At 42.5% G+C, this 25,534-nt stretch overlaps 1 protein-coding gene and 1 non-coding gene across 20 annotated transcripts in view; one reads left to right on the forward strand and one right to left on the reverse strand.

Annotated features, from left to right (window-relative positions):
- The window catches only part of COLEC10 (collectin subfamily member 10), a 484,235-nt gene that overhangs the window by 5,729 nt on the left and 452,972 nt on the right, over positions 1-25,534 (forward strand). For 18 of the 19 annotated variants that reach the window (XR_014058044.1, XR_014058041.1, XR_014058040.1 and 15 more), the window contains one exon: positions 4,583-4,648. The exons of the other annotated variant lie outside the window; for it this stretch is intronic. The gene's annotated coding sequence lies outside the window, so the exon portion shown is untranslated. The remainder of the gene's footprint in view (positions 1-4,582; positions 4,649-25,534) is intronic. 19 annotated transcript variants of the gene reach the window in all.
- On the reverse strand, positions 7,106-7,178 carry TRNAW-CCA (transfer RNA tryptophan (anticodon CCA)). Its single transcript has one exon. It is a non-coding gene; the product is annotated as a tRNA-Trp (tRNA).

The following is a 25,534-nucleotide window of genomic DNA, read 5'->3' on the forward strand; positions in this document are numbered from 1 at the left end:
ATGAATATTGTGTATTAATGCAAGTATGTGGACTCCAGGAAAATAGTACAGATGAGCCTATTTGCAGAGCAGGAAAAGAGACGCAGATATAGAGAATGGACTTGTGGACACAGTGAGGGTAGGGGAGGGTGGGACAAAATGGGAGAGTAGCGGGGACACATATACACTACCATGTTTAAAATAGCTGGTGGGAACCTGCTATAAAGCTCTTGAAGCTCAGCTCAGTGCTCTGTGATAACCTAGAGGGGTGGGATGGGGTGGGGCTGGGAGGGAGGCTCAAAAGGGAGAGATGTATTTTACATATAGCTGATTCACTTCATTGTACAGCAGAAACTAATACCACATTGTAAAGCAGTTATACTCCAATTAAAAAAAAAAGAAAGTAATAACTTAGAGACAAGCTAATCTAAGCCCCCTCATTTCACAGTTAAGGCAGAAAAGCAAAAGTGTTTGCCCAGATCACACCGTGGCCAAACAGTATTCACAACATAGGTCCAGACCAAGGCTCTGGACAGGAATGGGGCGGGGAAGATTTCTTTTGCTCTAGACTCAGCTTGGCTTGGTTTGATGGCTTAGCTTTAAGTCAGAGAAGCTAACACCGCTGTGCTCCTCACTGCAGATATGTGGGGAGATTGAAGGAGCCCTTCACCAGGCTGAAAGGGGAAGCCGCTCTCATAGTAATGGTAGAGGAGCAAGAGGGCGAAAGAAAGCATGCAAGACGTTAAGGCCCGGCTTAGCGCTGGAACACTGCCCTTTCTTCCCCGTTGTCATTTGCCAAAGTGAGTCACGTGGCCAATCTCTTTAGAGGAAATACACTCTGGAAATACACGAGGAAGCCATGGAATGGATGTGAGCTTAGGGAAGGATGAAGGATTGGGCTAAATCCTCAATCTCTACCCTGACTGTGTATCTACCTCCTATGGCTGCCATGGGCAAGTTCTGTAACCTGGGTGGCTTAAAATTTATTCTTGGTCCTGGAGGCAAGAATTCTGAAGTCCAGGTGTTGGCAGGGCCATACTTCCTTTGAAGGCTCCAGGCATGCATCTCTTGTCTCTTCCTAGCTTCTAGTCTAGGATGCTAGCAGTCTCTGAAGTTCTTGGCTTGTCGCTGCAGCACTGCAGAGACAGATCTCCATCATCACTTGGTGGTCTTCTTCCTCATGAGTCTATCGTGTGTCTCTAAATCTCTCCTATGAGGACACCAGTCATTGGATTTAGGACCCACCCTAATCCAGTATGTGGAGAAGGAAATGGCAACCTACTCCCATATTCTTGCCTGAAGAATCCCATGGACAGAGAAGCCTGATGGGCTATAGATCATGGGGTCGCAAAGAGTCAGACATGACTGAGCGACTTTTACTTATTCACTAATGCAGTATGAGTTCAGCTTAATTTGATTACATCTACAAAGATCCCATTTTCAAGTAAGATCATATGCACAGGGACCTGGGGTTAGGAATCCAACATATCTATTTCGGGGACACAATTCAACCCCCAACAGACTGGAATTTCTTGTAGCATTTTTTATAAACTAGAGCAGCTGTTCTCAAGGTTTGAGTCCTGGATGCAGGGCATGAGCATTATCCTGGGAGCTGGTTAATTAAAATTCTTGGGTTTCAGTTCAGACCTACCAGGATCCAGCAATCTGTGGTGTCACAAGTCTGCCAGGAGATTTTAATTTGTGCTAAAGTTTGAGAACCACCACCAAAGAAGGCATTAGAATCCAGACTTTGCAAAGAGGTAAATTTAGCCATTGTTCTTATTTTTTTTAGTAATTATTTTTATTTATGGCTGTGCTGAGTCTTCCTTGCTGCACAGGGCCTCTCTGTAGTTGTGGTGACCAAGCGAGGCTGCTCTCTAGTTGTGATGTGCAGGCTTCTCGTTGTGATGGCTTCTCTTGTTGCAGAACACAGGCTCTAGGGTATGCAGACTTCAGTAGTTGGGGGGCATGGACTTAATTGCGGTGCAGCATATTGTATCTTAGTTCCTGGACCAGGGATCAAACCCATGTTCCCTGTACTGGCCAGTGGATTCCCAACCACTGGACCACCAAGGAAATCCCTAGCCATTGTTCTTAAGAAGTAAGAAGTGGGACTCAATGTCAACTGGGTGCTAAAAGCAGCAGGTTTAACCAATTCATTGAGTAATAAGGATATAATTATAAGGAATCTAGGTCCTATTTACCTCATGGAATAGTGGAGTTGATAAAGCCCTGTACTTACAGCCCAGAGTCATTATATAAATCTTCATTCTCTGTGGGTGTGAAAAAAGATGGGAGGGGTCATCAGGGCTGGCTCCTGAATCTGGCATGAGTTGCACTAGGAAGAAAGTGAGAAAACGTAGCAAAGCTTTGAACAGTGTTCAATACATTTGTGGAAATGATTATTACCAAAGACCTATTGCTGATTCCACAGTTCTATCTTCAGCCAGTTCTGGAAAAGAGTGACCCCCAGACCCCTACGGCTGTATGCACAAAGCTAAGAAAGATGCCACAGTTGAATATAGCATTTCAGGCATGGAAAGTTAATTTACCAGAGAAGCCATGTATAATGTTCAACTAAATATGACAAAGAGGGCGTCAGTTTAGATGAGGTTAGAGTCTCAAGTTAAAGTGGAGAGTAAATATAAAAAAACAGGCAACTTTGCCCTTGAAAATGCCTTACATTGCTTTTGAAATATAGGACATGTAAATATATATATGTATATATATGTACACACACACACACACCCACCCACATACAATCCTGCAGAATAATTTCCTAGCTCACCAAAATTGGAAAACATAAAGACTGTTAAGCAAATGTCTGTAAATTTAAAATATTCTTTCTTTAAAATAACAATCAAATCCCTAGTTCTGAATGGGGTGATGGATAGAGGGTTCTGAACTCTAACATCTTAATATACTGTTTGGTTTTGTGGGGATTAAATGAGAGAATTAAAGCTCCATCTTAGAAGAGAGGCAGTTCTCCAACTGCCTCTCCAACTGTTTCAAATGTGAATGAGGGAGTTTGGTTCAATAGATTTAACCTGCCTACATGTAACAAACACTAATGGAGTGGTTATGATTTGCCAGAAACTGACTTAAGTGCTTTAAAAACACTCTAGCATTCTGACTTTGCAGGCCTCGTGCTTAACCACTATGCAAGCTCATCTTTCTAATTTTTCACATGTTGTGTTTCCACCATATGCAGTTGTGCAGAGTTCAGACCAAGGTCAAAACTTGGAACTGGGTACATTGATATCAGGTGTGGACCCCAAGGAGCCACCCCCACGTGCCTCCGTTCTTGAATGGTGGGCGAGCAACACGGACTAAACCTTTGAAGCCTTTTCTTTTTAAGTTGTATGCCTGCCTTACTTTCCCAGAGGCAGAAAATACAGCAGAGTAGTCTGTTGTCGCAAAAGCAAATAATGAGGTTGAACCTTAGTGGTTAGAGATGAGAAAAGTCTATCCGATGTCAGAGACTAAGAGTCAGAGGAATTCATGCAGTTGGAGGCCGATAAAAGGCACTGCAGGTGCTGATGACAGATTACTGTCCTCATAAACCTGAAGGTATGATCTAGGGCTCAATCCTCATGTCTGCCAAACTCAGAGAAGTTGAAGAAAAATGGGACATAGGAGATGATTTAGATTGCACCTGGGAGGGAAAGAATGAAGCAGGCAAGATGTGCCTTGTGAGATAAGGCCAGCGTTAGCATAGTGCAGATCCAGGCTCTGTCTTCTGCTCGCTTTTCCAGCCCGCAGTAACTGTTAGAGAAGAATTTGGCTTTTGAAAGGTATCTGTTTGTTTTAAAAAGAGTTTTTATTTATTTTTTATTTTGTGTGCTAAGTCGCTTCATTCTTGTCTGACTCTTTGCAACCCCATGGACTGTAATCCGTCAGGCTCCTCTGTCCATGGGATTCTCCTGGCAAGAATACTGGAGTGGGTTGCCATACCCTCTTCCAGGGGATCTTCCTGACCCAGGGATCGAACCCACATCTCTTATGTCTCCTGCATTGGCAGGCAGGTTCTTTACCACTAGCACCACCTGGGAAGCCCCAGTTTATTATTTTATTTATTATTTATTTTTGGCTGTGCTGGGTCTTCATTGCTGCGTGTGGGCTTTGCTTAGTTGTGGCAAGCGGAGGCTGCTCTCTAGATGTGGTGCGGAGGCTGCTCATTGTTATGCCTTCTTTTTGCTGCAGAGAACAGGTTCTAGGGCATGCGGTCTCCAGTCGTTGTGGGGTCTGGGGTCAGTAGTTGCGGCTCCCGGGCTCTCGAACTCAGGCTCAGTAGTTGTGGCACACGGGCTTTGTTGCTCCGTGGCATGTGGGACTCTTCCTGAACCAGGGATCCAACCCGTGTCTACTGCATTGCCAGGCGGATTCTTTATCACTGAGCCACCAGGGAAGCACTGAAAGGTATTTCTGTGATGTCTAATTTCATTCACGAATCCCCAAAGCTAGAAATGTGAATTTCATGGCGGTGGGGGAAACTATCTGCTAATATTTGCCCCACAGTTTCAAATGTGAATGAGGCAGTATCTATTAGGTGTTTTAATTGATAGATATATTTGTTAAGGCAATCTCTACCTTCTTCTTGTAGGCCTTCTATGGACCCTTGGATGTCCTTCACTCTCATCCTCTGGGCTGGTCTTAGGCAAAAGCGAAGGCAAGTACAATGTCTCCCTAAAGGCATGTTCCCCTACAGTGCTCCCTTTTGTGTGCTGGATGTTTCATTGACTCTGTCTTTGCAGTAGACATATCGTGGACCCTGGAAACATATAGATCTTAGTTAAAATCTGCCTTTCCCCACAACTAGCTGAATGACCTGAATAAAGTATTAGTAATTAACATCTCCACCTTGGTTTTCTTATCTATGAAATGGATAACCACATATCCCTTTCAGGACTTAATTTTTTAAAATTTATTTTTATTTTATTTTACTTTTCAAAAATTAACTTTTATTGGAGTATAATTGTTTTACAATGTTGTGTTTTAGTTTCTACTATATGGAAAAGTTAATCAGCTATATGTATATTATATATATATAATCTATATATGCTATATGTATATTATATATATAATCTATATATGCTATATGTAGGTATATGCCCTTTTAGGTCACTACAGAGTGTTGAGTAGATTTCCCTGAGCGTATGTTAGATTCTCACTAGTTATCTATTTTATACTATGCTGTACTTAGTTGCTAAGTCATGTCCAACTCTTTGTGAGCCCATGGACTGTAGCCCGCCAGGCTCCTCAGTCCATGGGGATTCTCCAGGCAAGAATACCAGAGTGGGTTGCCATGCCCTCCTCTAGGGAATCTTCCTAACCGAAGGATCAAACCCAGGTCTCCCTCATTGCATGTGGATTCTTTACCGCCTGAGCCACTAGGCTTCCCAGATGGCGCTAGTGTTAAAAACCCACCTGCCAATGCAGGAGACACAGGAGATGTGGGTTCGATCCCTGGGTCTAGAAGATTCCCCTGGAGGAGGAAATGGTAACCCACTTCGGTATTCTTGCCTGAGAACTCCCAGGGACAGAGGAACCTGGCGGGCTACAGTCCATGGAGTTGCAAAGAGTTGGACATGACTGAGCATGCATGCCTGAAAAAAGCTGAAACCAACAGTGTATATATGACACGTATATGTCAATCCCAATCTCCTAATTCATTCCTCCCCCTCACCCCCTTGGTGTCCATACATCTGTTCTCTACATCTGTGTCTCTGTTTCTGCTTTGCGAATAAGATCATCTCTACCATTTTTTCTAGCTTCCACCTATATGCATTAATATACAGTGTTTGTTTTCCTCTTCCTGACTTCACTCTGTACGATAGTCTCTAGGTCCATCCACGTCTTTAAAAATGGCCCAATTTTTTTTTCCTTTTTGTGGTCGAGTAATATTCCATTGTATATATGTACCACATCTTCTTTTTAGGGCTTTTTGAGGGTAGGTTATCTATCTCTCTAAGAGATTCACCTCAAAGTTTATGGCTTAAAATTAAAAAAAAAAAAATCTCACCCAGTTTCTGTGGTTTGGAGAATCTGAGAACAGTTTAGCCAGGTGATTCAAGCTCAGGGTCTCTCATGAGTCTGTAGTCAAGTTGCTGGTCAGGGCTGCAGTCCTCTGAAGACTTGGCTGGGGCTGGAGGGTCCGCCACTGTGGTGGCTCCTCACACACCCGGCACATCTGCGCTGGCTGTAGATGGGATGCCTCTGTGCCTGGCAACATTGCCCTCTTCACGGGGCTGCTGGAGGTCCTCAGAGTGACAGTGGCTTCCCCCAGAGAGAGTGACCCCAGGAGGAAATCACATGTCTGGTGACCTCACCTTTGAGTTCATACGGCATCACTTCAGCCTAGTCTACGTGCTAGAAGTGAGCCACTTAGTCTAGCCCGTGCTCAAGGGATGGAGAATTAGGCTCTCCATTTTGAAGGGAGTGTCTGAGAATTTGTGGACATATTCTAAATCACCGTAAGAGGTAGCATAAGTAAAATTCCTGAAATAAGAGTTTAGTAAATGCAAGACTTAAATAGTATCTTGTTCTTCTTTATCTCTGCTGTACCTACAATAGTGTTTTTCATATAGCAAGCATCCTAGGTAGTGAGATAACATTTATTACATAGTGAACTAAAGTTACTGCTTGCCTTGTGTCATATTTTGTTCTAAACATTTTCAGTGCAATACCTCATTTCATTGTCACAATAATCTTGGGAAATTGATGCTACTCTGTTATTATTATCCCAGTTTTACAGATGGGAAAACAGAAGTATGCACAGAGAAGTTCAGAAATTTCTTGATTTGGGGGGCTTCCCTGATGGTCCAGTGAATAAGACAACCTGCTCCCAATGCCAGGGACTTGAGTTTGATCCCTGGTCAGGAAGCTAAGATCTCACATGCTGCAACGAAGACCCAGCACAGCCAATATAAATAATCATAATAATAAAAAGAAATTTCTTGGATGTTAACATATGAAGGGGTGTGATAGAAAGGAAAGAAAGGGAAGTCGCTCAGTCGTGTCCGACTCTTTGCGACCCCATGGACTGTAGCCCACCAGGCTTCTCCGTCCATGGGATTCTCCAGGCAAGAATACTGGAGTGGTTTGCCATTTCCTTCTCCAGGGGATCTTCCCTGACCCAGGGATCGAACCCGGGTCTCCCACATTGGAGGCAGACGCTTTAACCTCTGAGCCACCAGGGAAGCAAGCCAGGAGTTAAATCTGTGAGTCTTCCTACAACTCTAGCCTTCTAAAACTACTCATGTGAAATATTCCCTCCTTTGAAATTTATTTGCCCTGCACTATTTTGAGAGTGGGTGAAATGATACTTGAATTGTGAAGCCTCTTTCTTGAGGCACTTCTCTCAGCTCTAGAATGCCCTAAAAATTCCCAGCCAAGATTCAGAATGGGAAGCCCAGGAATTCCTCCCCCACACTCTTCCTTTCTCCAGTGTTGGATATAACACTCCCACAGCCCTCTGATTTCTTCTGTCCTACGCTTGAGGTTTCTCCTTGAAACTGATGTGTGAAGGTGCTAAGGTTAAATATAAGTTTGAAAGCTGCCAAACTGGATGATCTTACAGATCCCTTCTTGCTCTAAAGTTATGTAATGGCATGAATTCTTCTGCCTATTCCTCATCCTTATAGAAGTTAGTGATCCAGTCTGGTCAGTTTGTCCTCAATGACTACTTTCTTGACTCCTTTTCTCATCCTTAGCCACCATCTTCATTCTACACCAGATGAGAAGTGGGATTGAAACATTGTAGCCATCCCTAAAGAACATCTCCAGTCATTGTCATCTTCAAACTATCTTGTGTCCAGAGACCACATAAACCTCCAAGAATATCCTTTTTGGTTGTGAAAACCTGTTGCTAAATAAATCCCTTTAGTTAGCTGTGTAGCAGTCCTCATACAGGGCAACACAGATATTAGTATATATCAGTAGCTTTTGGAAAGTATAGTCTTAAAACAAGTAGTTTTCTTTAGTGATAGAATTTCCTGAAGAGTTTGATATGCTAACGTGCAGTGTGAATCTTCCTATTGTTGCTCACTCAGTCGCGTCCAACTCGTTGTGACCCCATGGACTGCAGCATGCCAGGCTGCCCTGTCCTTCACTATCTCCTGGAGCTTGCTCAAACTCATGTCCATTGAGTTGGTGATGCTATCCAACCATCTCATCATCCTCTGTCTCCCCCTTCTCCTCCAGCCTTAAATCTTTCCCAGCATCAGGGTCTTTTCCAGTAAGTCGGCTCTTCGCATCTGGTGGCCAAAGTATTGGAGCTTCAGCTTCAGCATCAGTCCTTCAACGAATGTTCAGGGTGAATTTCCTTTAGGATTAACTGGTTTGACCTCCTTGCTGTCTGAGGTACTCTCAAGAGTCTTCTCCAGCACCACAGTTCGAAAGCATCAATTCTTCGGTGCTCAGCCTTCTTTATGGTCCAAATCTCACATCTGTACGTGACTACTGGAAAAACCATAGCTACCTGAGAGAGATGATCTAACTCAAGAGGTTGGCTCTCTTGAGCTTGTTATGGACTCAGGTGAGGGAACTCTCTTGGGTTGTCTATTTGAAAGCAGTTTCTTATCACCAGGCCACTTCCCTGAGACTTCTCACTTGGTAATAAGTCCCTCCTTGCTGTAGTACCTTCACAAGTGAAATTCCAGAAAACCATTCTTCAGTAATTGTTGCGCTGTTTCTCCTTTACTGCCCAACCATCAGCCTCCTCAGAGTCACCACTTCAGAATATCAAGAGATGTGTGTGTGCTTGTATACATGTACATAACTTTCTTTACTGAAGAACGGGGTGATTTTATGAGAGAATTGCCTACAGAGGATCTTAGAGAAAGTACTGTGTATGATGTTGTAATGATATATACACATCATTATGCATGTGTGACCCCATGGACTGTAGCCTACCAGCTCCTCTGTCCATGGGATTTTCCAGGCAAGAATACTGGAGTGGGTTGCTGTACCCTCCTCCAGGGGATCTTCCCAACCCAGGGATCAAACCCAAGTCTCTTATGTCTCCTGCATTGGCAGGCAGGTTTTTTACCACTAGTGCCACCTGAGAAGCCCACACACCATTCATTATACATTTGCCCAAATCCACAGAATATACAGCATCAGAGAGCAAATCATAATGTGAACTATGAATTTTGGTGATGATAATGTGTCAGTAGAAGTTCATCATTGGTAACAGATGTACAGCTCTGATAGGGGATGCTGATAATGGGGGAAGCTATGCGTGGGTGGAGGTGAGGGGTTATGAGAATCCTTTGTACTTTCTGCTCAGTTTTGCTAAAACCTAAGGAATTACTGTGCTTCGTAGTGTGAAATTTTGGCCAGTTGTATGTGGAGTCTACAACTGCACTAAAAAATAAAGTCTACTTAAAAAAGAAGAAATTTGAAACCAAGGACTAAACATAACTTCTTCAAGGTCCAGAAGTATACGTGTGTGTGTGTGTGTGTGTGTGTGTGTGTCTTAACAAAGAAGTCACTCCTTAACTGGGGCTTTCCCATGTGGCTCAATGGTAAAGAATCCACCTTCCAATGCACAAGATGCAGGAGATATGGGTTTGATCCCTGGGTTGGGAAGATCTCCTGGAGAAAGAAATGGTAACCCACTCCAGTGTTCTTGCCTGGATAATCCACGGACAAAGGAGCCTGGTTGGGGTATAGTCTATGGGGTTGCAAAAAGTCAGATACAGCTGAGCAACTGAGCATGTATGCATGTAACTCTTTACTAGGTGGGTCCTCTTTGAAAACACCCACAATTTCTAATCTGACTTCCCTGTTTCTAGTTTTGCCCCTCTATCCAAGATAGCCTTATCTTCCAGACTTCCCATTGAAATTCCATTTATATTCTGGAAAACCCCAACTCCTACCCATTGAGTTCTCACAGAACCCACTGTGATTCCCCTCATTAAGATATCCTTCCAAGTCCAAGTTATTGAGTCCAAAATAGCATCCTTGGGTTTTTAATTAGTCAGTCAGTGATTTCTCTTCACAACTCAGAAAGCCACAGAGTTGTATGGGGGAAAGGTCTTGAAGCTCTTCAGTTTTCAGCTTCATTCAAGTGGGCATTTATCCTCCAAGTCATATTTCTTTAGGCGTTTTCCTAAAGATACACCTTTAAAAAACCTATCAGATCTATTAGAACAACACATAGCTCACCTTAAAGTTATTTTAATTCTCAGGGAGAGCACAGCCCCTTTAAACTCTGCTGCTGCTGCTGCTGCTGCTAAGTCACTTCAGTCGTGTCCGACTGTACGCGACCCCATAGACGGCAGCCCACCAGGCTCCCCTGTCCCTGGGATTCTCCAGGCAAGAACATTGGAGTGGGTTGCCATTTCCTTCTCCAATGCAGGAAAGTGAAAAGTGAAAGTGAAGTCACTCAGTCGTGCCCGACTCGTAGCGACCCCATGTACTGCAGCCCACCAGGCTCCTCCATCCATGGGATTTTCCAGGCAAGAGTACTGGAGTGGGTTGCCATTGCCTTCTCCACTTTAAACTCTATGAAAAGCAAATATTTTCTAACTGCTTTGAAATTTGCAGTATAACTTGTTTGTCCATTGAAGGCAGTAAATTTTATCATGGAGAGTAATAATAGACTTTTTTTAGGCTTTTAGTTTGTATAACTTTGGAACTTCTGGATAAAGAAAGTAGACATATGCCTCCGGAAGACTGCTGTCTTAGTCATATAAAGAGAGCTTTTGAAGGACCATTCAAACAAGTAAATAGTTAGGCACTGAGCTGGACACTAGAAATGAAAACATGAATAATACAAGTCTCCTGACTTGAGAGTACGCCTTCAAAGACATTTATCCATTCATTTGTTGAACGTCAAGTGCACCTGAGCACCTACTGTGTGCCAGGTACTATATTCGGTGGTAGGGAATGTTTTAGACTGTGTTCCCTGGAAATAGACTCAAAGAGTGAGAGTTGTGAATTGTGTGTGAAAGTTTATTGGAGAATATTCTTGGGAGATGCACATGAAGGAAAGTAAGATGGCAGGATTGGACAAGGAGAAAAATGGATATTCAGTGAAGTTACAGTGGAGGCCTCATTCTCTACTACCAGGAGCTCTGGAGCTGAGATAACCCTTTAGAGATTTCCTGAAGTGGCTAGGAGGCCTGGCCTAGGTATGCCCATGTCAGCCAGTCAATGGTGGCCCAATGTCTGTACGAGGGTCTATAACTGTGGGTCTGTGACTATGACCCAGTTTCTCTAAGATGGTCTATAACTATGGATCTGTAGCTATCTGTAACCTTCCAGTATCTCTTAGAGGGTCTGTAACTACGGCCCAGTGTCTCTTAGAGAATCTGTAACTGTATAAAATAAGCCAGTTTTCTGCAGCCTGGGTTAGTGGCCAGCAAGGGTCATGGCTTTGAGCCATCAGAAATTGACATCCCCAGCAGCTGGGAGATGAGAAGTAACCTGAGTGGGAATGCAACATCCACTGTGGGAGGGGTTACAGCAGGAACAGAGAAGGCAATGGCACCCCACTCCAGTACTCTTGCCTGGAAAATCCCATGGATGGAGGAGCCTGGTAGGCTGCAGTCCATGGGGTCGCCAAGAGTCGGACACAACTGAGCAACTTCACTTTCACTTTTCCCTTTCATGCACTGGAGAAGGAAATGGCAACCCACTCCAGTATTCTTGCCTGGAGAATCCCAGGGACGGCGGAGCCTGGTAGGCTGCTGTCTATGGGGTCGCACAGGGTCGGACACGACTGAAGCGACTTAGCAGCAGCAGCAGCACAGCAGGAACAAGGATCTATCCATGCCCTCAGGGAGCTGATAGCCTCACTGACGAGTCACAGCAGCAAATAGGTGAGTCCAAATGCAGATAGATTACTACCAGAGGAAAATACCTTGAAGACACAGGGAAAGAGCATCTCACCCATTAGGGGTCCTGAGCTGGATTCCCAGAAGAGATGGTGTCAGTGCTGGTGGAAGTAATTAGGCATGTGAAGGCAACAAAGGTCGAAACTGTTGGAAAGAGTCTTCCCGATAAAGGGAAAAGTATGTACAAAGGGTGAGAACATGGCATGAGGGGACCTCATGTCGTTAGGACAGGTCGGAGTGGAGAGTGCATTGGAAGGAGTGGTGCACAGGGAGGCAAAGGTGCCGAACAAGGGCTTGAACCTCAAGGGTGGACCTGAAGTAGCAGGGAGGCCAGGTCCCGCAGTCGGGGACTTTGCCCTGATTATTCCTGGCGATCATGGTTTCCAGCAGGGAGTTATATGATGAAATGTGCACCACGGGAAGATCACCCTAGCTGCAGGGTGGAGAAAGGAATCCAGATAAAAGAGCAACACGGAGGCCCCGTGAGTGGCCGTGGAGATGGCTAGTTCATTAATTTCTGGTAAAAAATGAGTGACTTAAAATAGAGGCATGTCAGGTATGATGGAGAGAAATGGATGGATTTGAAAGATTTTAAGGAGGCAGAATCCATAAGACTTGACTGATTGGATATGGGCCTTTAGGGGAAAAAAGAAGTCAAACTCAGATTTGTCTTTGAGCCAGAGCAGGCTGGCAGTGGTGTGAAGGATGGATCTGCAAGAGTGTTGGAGTGAAACAAGGGAGCCAATTAGAGCCATGATAAACAATGTATTTTTGTACAGGAACCCACTCAGGAAAAAATAAGTTTATGACCATACTCTTTTTGTTCAAATGAAAATAGCTTTATAAAATTATGTGAAAATAATATTGTATGCTCTTATAATTTAAATTACCTTTGTTAAAAGAATATCAGTGAGAAAATTGGCCCTGCTTTTAGCCACTTAAATATATTAGTATATGGGGCAAGTTTAGACATAGCTACCAGGGAGACAGCTTGTCATTTTTTGGTTCATTTTTGTGTGGTGCGTTGGATCTCACAGAGAACATTCTAGAGTGTGTTCTTTTTCTATCCTTGATGCTACCCTGAAGGTAGGAATTATTGCATTTCTGGAATGAAGCAAAAATGGAGGCTCAGAGAAGTAGAATGGCTTCACTTCCCATTAAGCGGGAAATGAGTTAAGTCTAGAATGTTCATTCCATTCAGTGCTGAGTTTCCTGAGGTTGCAGCCATTTCTTGCCATGTGTCACACAAAGATAAAATCAGTGTGGCTGCTCCCTGATTCTTTCAGCAATGTGTGTCTCCCTGTGGCTGCGGGATTGTCTGTCTGCTCATGAGAGAGAAAATGAGCCAGATAAAGATGCCTTATTATCAGGGAGCCCCAACACCACCTCTTTCTGCCAAAGGTACTGGCCACCTGAGCCAGTTTGCTAACTGAACACATTCAGGCCACTTCTGAGAGCCCTGCCCTGGACCATCCTATCAAATAGGCTTTGACTTTTGGCTGCCTGGAGCACAGGACCTGGGCAGAACAGAGGTGATTTCTCCAAACGTAGATTCCTGTGCTGTGTAGGGTCCGAAAATCTGCCAGCCAATTAGACCTCAGTTTCTGGGTTGTATTTTGTAGCCAAAGGAAGTAAACGTAGCCCAAAGAGCCCCATTCCCCAAATCAGTGATGCTATCACCTCCAGGGAAGATGACTCAGCCCTGAATTAGAGCAGAAGTAAGGGGAGGAGGAAGGGGAAGGGAGGGCAGGGGAGGAGAGAGGAGAGTTCTGTTTTGAAACTCCCCTTCAGGCTGCATTCTCTGGCTACACAATAGCCTCCTTTTTGACAATCACAGTGTTAGGTTTCAAAATACAATGAGAAAGGAGCTTGTTTCTTAATCTGGCAATTTAGAAATTAAAGATGTAGTTAAGTATGATTACGGATAAGCTTGAAATATATATTCTGAATAGAAACACGCACGTACTGATGCAACCATTTCAGGTTTATTCATTAGTCTCTTTACAAGCACGTGGTAGTCTTTTCCCCCCAGCTTTACTGACATGTAATTTCATACATAACATTGTGTAAGTTTAAGGCATGCAACCTGTTGATTTGATACACTCATCTATTGCAAAATGATTACCACCATCCTGTTAGCTAACGCCTTCATCACATAATTACCATTCTGTTTTTGTGGTGAGAACATTTAAGATCTACACTCTTAGCACCTTTTAAGTATATGATACAGAATTATTAACTGTAATCACCATGTTATGCATTAAATTCCCCGAACTCGTTTGTCCTGTAACTGGAAGTTTATCCCCTTTGACCAACATTTCCCCAATTGTTCCCAGCCCTCAGCCCCTGGTAATCACAGGGATCTATTCTCTGTTTCTATGAGTTTGGCATTTTTAGATTCTATATATAAGTGATATCATACAGTGTTTATTTTTTTCTCTGACTTATTTCATTTAGTATAATGCCCTAAAGGTCCATCCATGTTGTTGTAAATGGAAGTATTTCCTTCTTATAATTTATATATATATATATTAATATATAAATTATATATATAATTTGTTATATTATCATTCATTGTCATTCAGTCCCTAAGTTGTGTCTGGCTCTTTGCAACCCCACGAACTGCAGCACCCTAGACTTCCCTGTCCTTTCCTGTCTCCTGGAGTTTGCTCAAACTCATGTCTATTGAGTCAGTGATACCATCCAACCATCTCATCCTCTCTTGCCCCTTTCTCCTCTTGCCCTCAACCTTTCCCAGCATCAGGGTCCTTTCCAATGAGTCAGCTCTTCGTGTCAGGTGGCCAAAGTACTGGAGCTTCAGCATCAGTCCTTCCAGTGAATATTCAGGATTGATTTCCTTTAGGAAACTGACTGATACTATATATATATATAATCTACTATATTATATTATTATATAACATATATTATAATATAGTGTATTATATTATTACATATAATTATATGTAGTTGATATATTTTAGACAGAGAAATCATATCTTTTTTATTCATTTATCTGTTGATGGACACTTAGGTGTTTATTTCCCTGCCTTGGCTACTGTGAATAATGCTGTAATGAATGTGGGAAAAGCACGTGGTAGTCTTGATTGCCATACATGGTTAGTGCAAACTTTTTTTTGTCATCTTCCTTACCACCTTCTCTGAAGTCAGTCTCTATCCTGAACAGCTTTAATCTAGTTCTGGAGTCCCACAATATTGTCCCTCAAATGCACAACAAGTTGAGCAGAGAGCTGCCTTTAGCATTAGAAATACTAGTTGTAGAGAATGGAAGAATACCCCTAATTTTAGTTGTGAAAGTAATAGCAATAATATAGACAGCTGCCATGGATTGAACATTTGTGTGTGTGTGTGCTCAGTTGTTCAGTCATGTCCAACTCTTTGTGACCCCATGAAGTGCAGCCCACCAGGCTTCCTCTCTCCATGGAATTTTCCAGGCAATTGAACATTTACTCTTAACCAACCTCTGAACTAAGTGCTTTATACTCACTGACTCAGTGATAGGTCAGGATTCAAGTCTATTATAGCCTAGGAGCTTGCAACTTTTATAGCAACAATTCAGGCATCGTGAAACCTTCCCTTCTTTCCAGCCTTTATCTAGTTCTTTGAATTGTCCTCTTTCAGAACTCAGCATGCTGATTTGGTACCATCATCTGTATCCTCTGTGAAGTATGGAAGATACCTCTTCTTATACTTTTATGCTTTTCACATGGGGGCATGAAAGTGCATTGCTTCAGGTTTGTTTTTTTCCCAGACTGCCTCTAGTCTTAATTTCTTCTGTCTCCCTAGAATCTTCCTTAAGGACATATCTCAGGCCAAGCCATCTTCTGAAGGCAGCAGTTCTCAAGATTCCCCCCTCCTTGCCTGGACACATTCCTATAGATATAGGCATATGTTGACAAAACCCTCAACCAAAGAGCTGTCTCATACAGCCTCAGAAGAGGTAAGATGGGCTGCCAATGCCTCTTCCACTCTGCTCTTCAGGCACTATAGTGCAGCACTATAATAGGAATAATCTCGAATGAATTCTAATTCGTTCAATTTAAAAGCAGGCTCCTGTGAATCTTATTCCACAGAAATTGTGTGTGCAAAAAGTATCATACCTGTATATAGAAAATTCTAAAGGAACTAACAGAAAAAGTGACTGGAAATGATAAATGAGTTCATCGTGGTCACAGGATACAAGATCGATTTACAAAAATCAATTGTAATTTTATATACTGGCAATGAGCTATCTGAAAATGAAATTCAGAAAACCATTCCATTCACAATCACAACCAAAAGAATAAAATGCTTAGGCATAAATTTAACAAAAGAAGTATAAGACTTGTTAACACTGGAAATGACACAATATTGGTGACAGGAATTAAAAAAGACCTGAATAAATGGAGAGACATTCTATATTCATGATAACCAAGTCCTAGCAGGTGTCCTTGCTGGACCCTCTGTTCTGCCCTCATGAGAAGCCCTGTGCCCGCATTCCCCTGGGTCAGCCCATTAGGTAGAAGATGGGCCAGCCTGGGTTTTCTCCAGATGCAGACCTTTATGCTGTGAAAAGATTAAAAACGTTCAGGTAAAATTGGCTCTGCATCATATGTTATGGCCAAATGAACTAAATGTGGCTAAGTGAAGTCTCCATACATCCTGAGTAAGCAGATGTCATAACCGTCCAGAATCAGATTGCTTTGAAAAACATGATTAATCAAATGGAAGGACAACTACTGATTGGATTGAGAAAAAGTTCACAGATCATGTATCTCAGAGGGGATTTATGTCAGTTGTTTAGTCTTATCCTACTCTTTGCAACCCCGTGGACTGCAGCATGCCAGGCCTCCCTGTCCATCACCAACTCCCGAAGTTTACTCAAACTTATCTCCATTGAGTCGGTGATGCCGTCCAACCATCTCATCGTCTGTCATCCCCTTCTCCCGCCTTCAGTCTTTCCCAGCATCAGGGCCTTTTCCAATGAGTCAATTCTTTGCATCAGGTGGCCAAAGTATTGGAGTTTCAGCTTCAGCATCAGTCCTTCCCTTGTAGCTCAGTTTGTAAAGAAGCTGCTTGCAATGCAAGAGACCTGGGTTCGATTCCTGGGTTGAGAAGATCCCCTGGAGAAGGAAATGGCAGCCCACTCCAATGTTCTTGCCTGGAGAATTCCATGGACAGAGGAGCCTAGTGGGTCACAGACCATGGGTTTGTAAGAGTCAGACATGACTTAGTGACTAAACCACCAAGTACATGAAAAGATACTGCACATCATTGGTCAGTAGGGAGATAAAAATTAAAACCACAGTGAAATCCCACTTCCTATGCGTAGAATGACTGTAATAAAATGGAGATAAAACAAGTGTTGGGGAGGTTGTGGAGAAGCTGGAACTCTTGCACATTGCTGGTAGAGATATAAAATGGTGCAACTGCTTTGATACACAGTTTTTTTAGTATCTTACAACACTGCCATATGGCCCAACAATTCCATACCTATGTATCTACCCAAGAAAAATTAAAATATGTACACAAAAAGCCTTCTAAATGTTCATAGCATTTTTATAGCACAAAAGCCCCAACCTACATTCAAATATCCATCAGTTTGTGAATGCATAAATAGACTGTGGTCTGTCCATATTCTGGAATACTCTGCAGTAATAAAAATAACTGAAGTGCTTATATATGCTACAACACTGATGAGCCGCAAAAATCTTACGCCAAGTGGAAGAAGATTACTATGTAATTCTCTTGATATGAAATATCCAGAAAGCAAATTTCCAGAGATAGAAAGCATATCAGTGGTGGCCTGGAACTCAGATTGGGAGCAGGAACTGACTATAAACAGGCATGGGAGTGGGAAGGAGGGGAGGCCCATGCGGACCTGTTGGGGTGATGAAAATGTTTGAAAACCAGATTGTGGTGATGTCTGTACATCTGTATAAATTTACTAAAAATCGTTGACTTGTACTCTCACAATGGGTGGATTCTGTGAATCTTATACCTCAATAAAACTGTAAAATAAAAATAACCAGCACAGAGTGGAGAGTGGGAGGTATAGATAGAACAAGTTTGGCAACATATTGATAATTTTGGGAGCTGGATGATGGATAATGAAGGCTCATTATACTTTTCACTTGCTGTGTATATTTGAAATTTTCAAATAAATTTAAAAGAAATGATTAAAAAGGGAATGTCACACTTAATTTTTTTAAGTGGAGTGAAATCTGACCCAGTCTTTATATCCCAGCAGTGGAGGAAAATTAATTCTGTCATCACAGACACCCTGACCAGGGTTTTTCATCAATCTGGGAGGCTCCTGCAGTGCTCCAAAAAGTCTTCAGGCCAGCAAGGTCAGGGTGGAATGACCATTATCTGGTACGAGTGAACTTTAGCATAAGTTAGCAATGTCGCATATGTGCCAGAGCTGAAATAGGCATCTCTTCTGAGCTCTGTGGCATCTATGTAGAGAACCTGCCTCTCTAGGTCTCCTCTAGACCCCAGATCCTGGTTGTAACCCTCTGAGCTGTGAGCTCCAAGGAGGAGCGTGGCTCTTGAACAGGCCAGGGTGAACCACAAACCTACATCATCTTCTGGGTTATGGGAGTAACTTCTCCAGGCTCACCCCACTCTCTTATCTTAACCTCTTCCATGAATTTAGTCTTTCACAATGGCTGGAATAGTTCATCTTGTAACCACTATTTAGATTGTGCTAATGCATCTGAGGTATGAACTGACAATATATTCTTTGATTAAAATGTGTTTGTGGGCCTGTATGTGTAAAACACAGAGAATGATACATGAGTAGCTCTCATCTTTTCAAATTCATCTTCAGCATGCAAGCTTTAGTGCATTTGTTAGGGGAACCACTGACCAAAATTGCCCACCCTGGCCAGGCAACAGGAGGTCTTAGTAAGAAACGTGGAACTAACAAGCTACCGCCAACTGGAAGAAATCAGGAAAGGTCAAAAGAGAGCAGAGGCCAGTCCATATGTCCTGCCAACCTCCCAGAATCCTTCTCACTGGAATCCATCTTGACTAAGTGATGTGTTTGCCACCAGGAAGGACCCTGGGTCAGAACGCTTGGCCTGAGACAGACTGGAAAGTAACCCAATTACCATAAAACCCCAAATTTCAAGCCACATTCTCCTGGGTTCCCTTATCCTGCTGTTCTCCACCCAGACTCCCTTTCCCAATAAAGTCTCTTGCTTTGCCAGCATGTGTCTCCTTGGGCAATTCATTTACAAGTGTTAGGCAAGAGCCTACTCTCAGACCCAGAAGGGTTGCCCTTCCTGCTGCATTTTCACTCCTTGAATCATTCACAAAACAAATGTTTATTGAGCCCCTCCAGGTAACACTGGACATCATTTGTCCCACTGGAAATATAACATCAAACAAAACCCATAAAGGCTCTGCTCTTATGCAACTTAGATTTCAGGGCTTAAGATCAAGTGTCATATGTGGGCTTTCCAGGTGGCACAGCGGTAAAGAATCTGCCTGCCAATGTAGGAGCCACAGATATGCAGTTCAATCCCTGGATTGGGAAGATACCCTGGAAGAGGAAATGGCAACCCACTCCAGTATTCTTGCCTGGAAAATCCCATGGACAGAGGAGCCTGATGGGCTACAGTCCATGGGGTCTCATGAAAGTCAGACATGCCTGACTGAGCACAAGAATCACATTGTGATGCTGTTAAAATGTAGATTCTGATTCCATAGGTCTGGAGCTGCTTGAGATTAGCATTTCTAACCAACCCCCAGGTGAGGTGAATGCTGCTAGGACACAAAACCCACTTTGAGTTGCAAGGTTCAAGGGTGGAAAGCAGGAAAATATGGGAAAACGCTAGGGTTAATTATTTATAAGTTTTCTGTATTGAATTATTTGCAATGAGCTTCCTGTCTATGTTGACAGATGGTTATTGTCAGGCTCTGCCCTGAGGGACCTGACATTTCTTGCTTGACCCCTAAGTGGATCATTTTTCTCTCTTGTGGTAAGGACCACCCAGACCAAGCAGCGAACTCATACCACACTCTCCAACTGTCCTCATGGTCTGTTCACACCCAGTGGCTTCTCTGATTAATTCTCAGGTCAGGACTTGTGTGTCAGAATTCCCTTTGGGATCCAATCCTGTTTTGCACTTCAAAGGCCCGTCTGGCAGGTATCCAAGATATGTCTAGAACTTTGGAACTGAACTTGAGCCTTTCTGGCTTTATTTGTTAACTCTTTCCTGTTTTCCACTTTTGGGTTATGGTGTTAATAAGGGGAGAATAGGGAAAAAAGGATAAAAAATGTCCCTGTGTTCTGTTTATTTTATTTTATTTATTTCTTTTTGACTGTTCTGGGTCTTCGCTGCTGTGTGGGCTTTTCTGCAGTTGTTATGAGTGGGCAATGCACAGGCTCTCTAGTTGCGGTGTGCGGGCTTTTCATTGCAGTGGATTCTCTTGTTGTGGAGCATGAGTTCTAGGGTATGTGGGCCTCAGTAGTTGCATCACATGGGCTCAGTAGTTGTAGTCCCCAGGCTCTAGAGCACAGGCTCAATAGCTGTGGCGCACTGCTCCATGGCATGTGGGACCTTTCTGGATCACACCCATGTCTCCTGCATTGGCAGGCAGATTCTTTACCACTGAGCCACCAGGGAAGCCCTGTTTGTTTTAATTTTTTTTATATGCCATATTTCCCTTGGAAGCAGTCTCTTTGTGTTTGTGTGATTGTTGCACAAAATGGGTTAATTCTCAGCTGGCCACCGGCTTATTGTGGAGCACCTGTGTGAATCATTAAAATACTGGTTTTCCTGGGGATTCTGGCAGCTGCTGTGGGGGTTAGGGAGATTGTGAGACTGTACTGATAAAGGTGTACCATGAAATCAGTGTGTAGGAACAGGCTTCTAGGAAGACCTGCAAAAGGGACAGACTCTGCAGCTTATCTCCTTGCACTTTGACTTCTGCCCTTTCACCTCTCTCTTCTCTGTCTCTCTGGAACATGGCGAAGATCCTGGAGACTGAGTAGTGTCTTGCAACTGTGAAACTGAGAGCTTTGAACTTACAGTTTTGGAGTAGGAAGATAAAGAGCTCCTGGGACCTCGAGGGCATCTGTAGTGGTTACACTCGTTCTGGATTGCGTACTAAGTTGTTTCCATCGTGTTCAACTCTTTGCGACCCTATGGACTATAGCCCACTAGGCTCCTCTGTCCATGGGATTTTCCAAGCAAGAAAACTGGAGTGGGTTGCCATTTCCTCCTCTAGGGGATCTTCCTGACCCAGGGACTGAATTGGCATCTCTTGCATCTCCTGCATTGGCAGGCAGGTTCTTGACCACTCCTGTTTAATCTGGATGCGGGATCCATGACATGAGTTGAAATTCAGTCTCTCAAAATAAATATAATAAGAAATTTATATTTTGTTGTATGTGTAATTAAAAATCATCAGAGGATTTTCAGTAGAAGAGCTCTATGGTCTGATTTATGTTTGTAGCAAATGGCCCTATCTACTCTATGGAGACTAGACTATAGGTTGTATTGAGGACATCAATTAGATAATCATTGCAGTGATTCTGGAGAGAAATGGCACTAGCTTAGCCTAAGGTTATGAAGGTGGAGAGACAGTTTGCATGTACTTTATAAAGTTTTTTTACAAAAAGGAAACAAAACTGAATATACAATAAGATAATACTAGTCAACACTTATTGAATATCATTATGTGTGAAAACAGTGGCTGACTTTATTTTGGGGGGGCTCCAAAATCACTGCAGATGGTGATTGCAGCCATGAAATTAAAACACACTTACTCCTTGGAAGGAGAGTTATGACCAACCTAGACAGCATATTGAAAAGCAGAGAAATTACTTTGTCAGCAAAAGTCCGTCTAGTGAAGGCTATGGTTTTTCCAGTAGTCATGTATGGATGTGAGAGTTGGACTATAAAGAAAGCTGATCGCCGAAGAATTGATGCTTTTGAACTGTGGTGTTGGAGGAGACTCTAGAGAGTCCCTTGGACTGCAAGGAGATCCAACCAGTCCATCTTAAAGGAGATCAATCCTGGGTGTTCATTGGAAGGACTGATGTTGAAGCTGAAATTCCAGTACTTTGGCCATCTAATGAGAAGAGCTGACTCATTTGAAAAGACCCTGATGCTGGAAAAGATTAAAGGTGGGAGGAGGAGAAGGGGATGACAGAGGATGAGATGGCTGGATGGCATCACCAACTCAATGGACATGGGTTTGGGTAAACTCCGGGAGTTGGTGATGGACAGGGAGGCCTGGTATGCTGCGGTTCATGGGGTCGAAAAGAGTCAGACACAACTCAGTGACTGATCTGAACTGAACTGATGTGCAAGATAAGATTCTAAGCATATTCTGTAACTCACTCATTTAATCTTTACACTAATCGTGTGAAGCAGGCATTATTTTTACCTGCATTTTACAGGTAAGAAAACTAAGGAGTAAGAAGGTTAAGTCATTTTCTAGTAAGTGATGGAGGATCCCTTCCTCCATATGTGTGTGTTGGGGAAGTGGGGTTTTGTGTATGGGTTTGGGGGTGTAGATATAGATGGAGTCATCCTAGAAGAAAAAGTTAGAAGAAAATATAGCAGATATTTTAGAAGTTTTACATCTGCATGTTAGGATTACACACAACTTCTTTATACTGTTCTTCTTTTCCTGTATTTCTACAGTGCTATTTTTGATATAGGAAAATTATTAATATACAAAAGGTACTGTGGTTTAGAATTATGGTGTTTAGCAGTAGATTTAATATCATATCAGCTGTTTGTAAGCAAAGAGAGAAAGGGTCACTGTATAGTTATCATGGCCAGGACAGAAATGACATCAAGCTGAGCTGTGGAAAGTAAGCCATGGAACAGGTTAAGTTCCTCGACCTCTAGAGCATGACTGTATCATCCTCGTTCTAGCCCAGTTCTGTCCACTAATTGATAATGTCTTCTAGGAATAATCTCATTCCAATAACCAAACTTTTCCAAACTCTGGCATTAGGGAAGCAGCTCTTTAGCACACAGTCTTCCTGTTTGTTCAAATGTGCTCTTCATGTTTGGATTCTCTGTGCCATGTTGGCTTTCTTTGAAGAATTTCCCTTGTCTGACATGACATCATTTAGTTTATTTATGCTGGAGAACCCTCAGGGAAATAGTATACCTGTGTTATATATGTGTGTGTGTGGATATAAATTGTAGAACAACAGATCACTGGAAGGTGAATTTAAATTCCTGGTCCTCGGGTTGTTCAAAGATAAACTATGCACCCTGGACTGATGTCAGTAAATGAGCAGAGGGCAGTCCAAATTCAGTTGAGGAGTGGGGGCCCCCCCAGACAAGCTGTTAGACTCCAAACCCTTAAAGTGTCAGGGGCCATTTTTTAACAATCTAGATTCTAGTGACTTCCCTGGCAGCTCAGCAGTTAAGACTTCATGCTTCCAATGCAAGGGGGTACAGGTTTGATCCCTGGTTGGGGAGCTAAGATCCCACATGCCACATGGTGCAGCCAAAATATATATATTAAAAAAAAAAAAAAATCTAGATTCTAACCTCTCTGCAGACAGTGAATGTTTATCTCATTTCTTAAAATAGCCCAATCTCTCTAGTCTCAAACTCCTTTACATGTCTACCGTTTGCCCAGTTTTTAGCACTAAACTACCTTTCAGTTCAATACCATGAATATAGTAGAAGAAGAAAAAATGCAACCTAAAATATGTCAAAAATAGAAAATAAGAGTAAAAAAAAAGGACTCAAAACTCAGAGAGTGAACAATTGATAAAAGAGTATTCATATACATATATTTTTTTCTGAAGGATTTGAGAATGTTGGAGTATATGCTCCATGTTTTCTTTATTCATTGGTTTAAACATCATATAGTTTGTTCTTTCCGATCTTTTTTTTAAATTAAACTTTTTATTTTATATTGGAGTATATCTGATTAACAAGACTGTGATTGTTTCAGGTGAACAGCAAAGGGACTCAGCCATACATATATCTGTATCTATTCTCCCCCAAACTCTCCCATCCAGGCTGCCACATAACATCGAGCAGAGTTCCCTGTCCTGCGCAGTGGACCCTTGTTGGTTATCCATTTTAAATACAGCAGTGTGTACATGTTGATCCCAAACTCCCTAACTATCCCTTCCCCTCATCCTTCCCACCCCCCACCCCCAGCAACCATAAGTTTCTTCTCTGTGAGTTTGTTTCTGTTTTGTAAGTTTAAGTTCATTTATATCATTTCTTTTGAGATTCCACATATATGGAATGTCATATGATATTTCTCTTTCTCTGTCTGACTTATTTCACTCAGTATGGCACTCTCTAGATTCATCCCTGTTGCTGCACAATGGCATTCTTTCTTTCTTTTTAATGGCTGAGTAATATCCATTGTATATATGTACCACATCTCCTTTATCCATTCCTCCACTGATAGACATTTAGGTTGCTTCCGTGTCTTGACTATTGTAGACCATGCTGCACTGAATGTTGGTGTGCCTGTAATATTTCAGACAGTGTTTTCTCAGGATATATGTCCAGGAGTGGGAATGCAAGGTCATATGGTATGTGCTGCTTGTTTTTACATAGAAAATATGAAGGACATAAGACCCATGATATACTAAGAAGCTCATATTAAATTTTTTTTTAATAAACCACACTTTATTTTTCAAAAATAGTTCTTTGTTTCATTACATTTTCTGCCATCTCTGAGATTTGACCAATTGATAAGTGAAGGTAGCCATCAAATTAGGTAGTCATTATATGGAATGTCAGTGGAAAAGAAAATGATAATGAAGAAAAAGTGTCCATTATACAAGCAAGAAGTATAAAAAGATTAGAATAAAGAGGCTTTTGAATTGACTAAGAACCAGAAAAGGGTTTTGCTTTTTTTATTTTTTAAAGCTTTGAAATATATATGGGAGCTTAGTTTAAGCTGCATGACAATACCAATGTTTGGGTAAAACAAAGAGTACAGACTTCAGTTGAGCAAGGCGCTCCTTCCTAAATGGACTAATTCTGATAAATCACCAAGACATGGGCTGCTGGATTCTACACAATGAATTTATACAAAAGGAAACAAAGCCACATAGACATTTTTATTGGAGATGTTCTCACTATGTCCGTACCAAGCTATAAAACAACCAAAGACCTGAGCACAATTACAGCCTCTCTCAATGGAGCAAGGAGAATTGATTTGAGAAAAGCCCTATTGTAACTCACTGACTCAGGGGTTCCCCTATGAGGACCATAAATCAGGTTCAAGGGCAGGGATCACATCCATGCTGTGCAAAGCCTTGGATCCGGTCTGTATCAATAGATAGGAGTTTGGTTATCTTCCTTGGTGGCTCAGACGGTAAAGAATCTGTCTGCCAATGCAGGAGATGCAAGAGACTCACGTTCGATCCCTGGGTTAGGAAAATTCCTGGAGAAGGGAATAGCTACCCAGTCCAGTATTCTTGCCTGAAGAATTCCATGGACAGAGGAGCCTGGCAGGCTACAGTCCATGGGGTTGCAGAGTCGGACAACTGAGCGACTAATACTATATCATGAAAGCAACAGAAGAATGATCCTCAGTCCAGAGGCCAGTAGTGTGTGGTTTCATCTAGGTTCTCATGAGATGCAGAATTACCTTAGGGAAGGCCACCAGCTTCTCTGAGCCAGTTTTCTTGTTTCCAAAATATGAGGCGTTCTGATTCTCTTTCCTCTAAAACCTTGACTTGTATTCTTTACTGCAAA

Source organism: Giraffa tippelskirchi, chromosome 6 (genome assembly GCF_054371585.1).
Source record: "Giraffa tippelskirchi isolate mGirTip1 chromosome 6, T2T-mGirTip1v1.2.pri, whole genome shotgun sequence".
Lineage (NCBI taxonomy): Eukaryota > Metazoa > Chordata > Mammalia > Artiodactyla > Giraffidae > Giraffa > Giraffa tippelskirchi.